The sequence below is a fragment of the Tetranychus urticae genome, chromosome 2, assembly GCF_039701765.1.
Source record: "Tetranychus urticae isolate SD_2017Ah chromosome 2, NJAU_TeUrti_SD_1.0, whole genome shotgun sequence".
Taxonomy (NCBI): Eukaryota; Metazoa; Arthropoda; class Arachnida; order Trombidiformes; family Tetranychidae; genus Tetranychus; species Tetranychus urticae.
In genome coordinates, this window is record NC_142959.1 from 16482083 (window position 1) to 16487460 (window position 5378).

At 29.3% G+C, this 5378-nt stretch overlaps 1 long non-coding RNA gene across 1 annotated transcript; it reads left to right on the top strand.

The window, feature by feature from the left end:
- The first annotated feature begins 1152 nt into the window (after positions 1-1152).
- On the top strand, positions 1153-4021 carry LOC107370731 (uncharacterized). Its single transcript, XR_001570690.3, has 2 exons — positions 1153-1521; positions 1873-4021. It is a non-coding gene; the product is annotated as an uncharacterized LOC107370731 (long non-coding RNA).
- The last annotated feature ends 1357 nt before the right edge of the window (positions 4022-5378 follow it).

Genomic DNA, 5378 nt, shown 5'->3' on the forward strand with positions numbered 1-5378 from the left:
ATAGTTGATTGCAAATCATGACAAATTTAATTTTCATTGCAACTTCTTTTTTTCCCATTTTGTTTCTTTTTCTTCTTCCTTATTCAACTATACTTTCTGTTCAATTTTTCATGGTAAAGCTTGAAAAATGTTGAAAGGAATAAAGAAATTCATGGAGAAAATTGATGATGAAAAACTCGAGATTAAACCTTTTCTCGCTCCTATCAATGGACTGATTCAGATTAAACTAATCTGGTAATCTTGAAAAATGTAAATTCATTTTCATCTCTTCTCTTCATCCTTTCAGATTTACCATTTTACATGGAAAAATCTCTTTCCTGATGAAACGTTAAATTCAATGAAATGGGTTTACGTTTGAAGTTGAAGCTCAAAGGACACAGATTACTGGTTGAACCAGTATAGTCAATCAATACTGTTAACCTTTTCAAACGCTTTTTCGAGCTAATATCAATAGTGGAATGATTTAGTAATTTGTTTAAAAAAAAGGTAATTTGCAAATTATTAAAATAATATTAAATTTTAATGTTCTGCCTCTCAATTATTTACAGGCAAAAATGAAAAGGGTTACCTCTTGGTTTCACAAAAGACGTAATGATACTCTTTTTGGGTTGACTGTGAAAAAAATGTAAATTACCAGATAATAAGGTTGTTTAAATGTCTTTTTTTCAACTAAATCATTATATAATCATTTACTGTCGCATTAATAGTTTATAGTAAATTGATTAATAAGACGAGAAGTAACTGTTAGTTAATTGGTGTTTCCTGCATTCAATTCATGCTTTCTGGTTAACCAGTTACTTGGGTTATCCAGGTTTACCATCACTCTTGATTTGCTTTCAACTGAATAAATGGAAATAATTTTCTCGCAATTTGAATCCTAACAAATTGATTGAAATTTTGAAAGAAACAAATCTTTTAATTTTGATTAGTTTAGGTTGAAACAATTAAGAAGTGAGTTGATGGTTGAACATCAAATGTTTAGCAATGGAAGAATCTGAAAGGTTTAAATTTTGGACTCGATTACAAGCTTAACGTTTTGGAATTGGGTTTTAATGGTTAAATTGTGCATTTTAATTGAGATTAAATGTTCAACAATTAACTCTGATTAGCGAATTAACTCTATTGGCTCCATCTAGTGTTCAATTAAACAGTGACAGAGGCTAGACATGTGGAATCATTGTTCTTGTCAGACGATTAAGTAAAGTGTTTGTATTTTAAGTTTGAAATTATTCTTGGTTATTCAACATTTTGTGAATAAACAATCAATTAAGTTTGTTTTATTGATTATTTTCCATTCTTTATTTGTTCAATATTTATTTTAAAGTCTGTTACCATTTGTCTTTTATTGCTATTTTGCTTTTTGTGGAGGCGTTCTTTATTCAATCTTCATCATGTTTTCCTTTACCTCTTTTGGCTTCTTTTCGTATACACACACACACACCATGTTATGTATATACTGAAAATTACTAATTAATGGCTTTTTCTTTTCTCTTTGCCTTCATGGAAATGGCCTTAACCATGGTAAGATGTATATAACCTTTTAAGTATATTTAGATGAAAAGCTTTAACTTAAATTTACATTGATTAGTTCATTGAGTTGTCATTGATAATGATAATGATGATGTTGATGTTTGATGGTGATGACTGAAAATAAAGGAGGAAACATGTAAAAATTGATTGGTATTTCCGCTTGGAACACATACAGACAAAGAGTAAAACTTATCAATATTGAGCTAATAATAATGCTAATAATAACCTTTGCTTTCCCACTAAACAACTTAAACAAGATTCTCATTTGACAGGTTTCTTGTTGTGTTCATAAACTTTCATTAATAATAATATTAATATTTTTTTTATATCATTTCTCATTAGACTTTGCTGGTCAACTAATCATCTCACAATAAATATTGATGTCAACACTTGGATAGAGCAAAATGGAAACACAAATGGCAACTGAATAACTGTAAATACGAGCAAGAGTAAACTCTTAACCTGATTACTTTACATTATATGGATTTTTTTTAAAAAAAAAGCTCAACTGAAAGAAACGGATGTCATTGATGAACAAAAACTGAGTAACTACAAAATTTGTAAAGAATAAAGCAAAGAATAAGGAAAAGATTTCTTCCTGGTGCAAAATAGCAAAGATTTTTCATCAAATGATCAACATGAAAGTAAATAGAGGAAAGAAAATTGATCTCCAAAATAAGGTAAAACAAAGAGACAGAGAAGATGAATTATCGATTCGTGAAACATGAAAAGGTCGAGTAATTAAGAAAAAGCTAGTCCATAATGATGGATCGGAAGTCAATGATCAACAAGGAAAAGAAGTGAAAACAAAGACAAAGCAATTTGATGCATAAATTTGGATATTTCCCAGTTAACATACAAAGAAATATGTTCAATTTTTACATAATACCATGATCACAGCAGTATCTTAAGATGATGATGATGATGATCATCATCATCATGAAATCATTTTGAGAATGGAAAGGCAGGAAATTAAGTAATATGGTTAAGGCCTAATATTTATATTTGATATGAATGTGCATGAAAATGGATGAACTGGATATTGACCATGTAAAGCTAAATGGACTCAAAGCCTTTAACATTGAAGACTCACCATGACCACCTCAACCATCATCATAATCATCATCGTCATCATCATTTTTTTACAAATGCAATGAATAAAATGGAAAAGGGAAGAAACAAAAAAAGTAGAAAAAAAAGGAAACGGAAAAAATTGACTAATATCCGGATTTATGATTAGTCTTTGACTATGAAAGGTAATGAGAATGGAAACTGAAAGTAAACATGAAAACAATTGGATGGAAACAAGATTCAACTCTACTTTTACCGTGTTATTTCATCGTCATCACCATTTTTTACTTTCACTTGTCTATTTGAGGCAATAAATTTTGCACAATACAATGATTGTTGAAGAAGAAGCAGAAAAAAAACAATCGGAAATACAAGCAATTAAAAGGTGGAAAAAGGAGTTTATTATTTACCATTGACTGCATTTTCACCGAGAAAAAAAAGATTACAAATTTGTATTTCAAATTGAATCCCTTTTCATCAATATTTTATCCTGAAAAATTGTAATTTTTCAGACTCTTGTTTTGTGTCAACAGCATTAAGTGATTTTGTCTTTTGCTGGTAAAGTATTTTATTTTTTTACCAAGTAATACTTGCATTAGATATTTGATACTTTTTGTTTGATGCTAAACAAAACAAGATATAAAAAGGTAAACCAAGATGTGGAAGTGCAAGAATTGAATGCAAGAAATGAGGGAATGAAGAGTATCAAAGAGATTCAGTTTCAATACGCTTTTATCAGTCAGTTTTTATCATGTTCAACCTCAACATTTTTTTCCCCAAAGTAATCTGAGCATTCTGTAAATTGATGTAAATAGACTGATAACTAAATTATTAACATTGAAAAGGGAAAAACACTTTTTTAGCTGCTTATTTCAATGTTAATCATCATCATCATGGCAACACTTTTCCCAATCCCAAGTCATTTACACTTTCTAAGATTATTCAGGTTTACAGGTGACTTGGCCTGAATCAAAGCTCTCTTCAAATCCATTTCATATTTTGTTCACCCTTTTATGATGTTCCTTGGTGATGATTCTGATTAGTTTTACTGTTGTTTGATGAGTTTACAGAGTAATACGGGAAAAAAAGAGGAAACAAGAAATGCTAAAAATTGTATCAAAAAGTCATCCAAGGAAAACCATTTCATTATTAACATGTTATCTAATCAAAAACTGTGAACCTCATTTCACGGTGAAAAAAGCAGCTGAACCTAAAAATTATCACAATGGTTTCTTGATTAAAAGGCTTCTCTAAAGTTCACCATCAAAGCTCATCATCCTTTTCATCAGCATTTCAACAACTTGAAAATTTCACATTTATTTTGATAATTTCAACCCTTTTTCCCATTTACTTTTCATCTTTTCATCTTTAACTTTTACACTTTACTCAATCATTTGATTACAATATTTACAATCCTTAATTTCACTGCAACTCTTAACACTCTTTAATTCATGTGTAATCATTTTAATCAACTAATAGTCAAAGTGGTAACAACCTTTCCTTGTTTACATTTGATTATCTAAACCCAAAAATTGAACCCAAAAGTTTAACCCACAAAATTGTATCTGGTTAAGGGAATCATTAGTTAATGTTTAGAAATGTGTTTTTACTTTTCACTGATTTTCAATGTAATATTTTGTTTCATGTTTCAAATTATCATGTTGACTTGTTTGAATAATGTTCAATATTATAAAGTAAATAAGTTGAAAGGTAAAAATACAGCGATTCATTTGGGTTGAGAGTAAAAAGGCTTCAGGAATTGTATCTTTTAGTTTTTCCTCTTTTTTGGTGTTCATCCAGTTTAATGTGAGTTTGCCTTAAGGTTTTGATGAACACCAATTGAATAGTGTTCAATTTAAAGGGTTCAACCATTGAATTGGTACAAGCAATAACAAGGGAAAAAGGTATGCAATGAAGACAGGAAAAACAAAATAATGGCCATTCAATGTAACTCTACTATTAGATGACTTTTGAGAGATTTTTTTTTCTACTTCTTTCAACCCAAAAATAATGTTCATTTTGTTTCTGTTTGATTTTATCATTAATTGACTCTAGTGACTGATTTGGAGAGTTTTAATAGGTAAACTAAAACGCTTCAAGGCTTGATTGAAGGATGAACAAGCAAAGGGAAGATGAAAGATGGTGAAAGTTAAGATTGATGGTTAAATGTATTAGTCAAAGATGAGGGAAAAGGTAACAATATGATTACTTTGGGCTGTTGAAAATAATTAAAGTAAAAGAAAAGGTTGATCAGTGGAGGAAATGAATGGTTACATTTGATTAACCTAAGGATATAAAAATGTTCAAGTTTACATTATTCATTGCGACTGTCTGCTTCAATGTTTACATGGTTGGCTTTTCACCTTAGTGGTCAGCATAATTAGTGGGCAACTTGAGGAGTTGGCAATGAAAGTTGAATAGATTTTTAGTGTTAAATATAAGAAATAGAAAAGGTTTAGCAAAATCGAGTTTCTACATTTGAATTTGTTAACTAAGATATTTATTAGATATAACATTATGCATCATTAATTAGAGATAATTATTCACGAATTTTGACGATAGCATTTGAAAAATAAAACCAATTGCTTATTAAAACTGAAAATGGTTTAGTGTTTGAAAAATACTCAGCAATGGCTTCTGAATAAGTCAAAGTGTTTAATAAGAAATGGTAAGATGAAAATAATGCAAAGTGAAAATTTATTTATGGAAGTGGTTTAAGAGTACATTAGTTAGTCTTAAAATAACGAGTTTCAAACTAGATTTTTATCATGTATTTA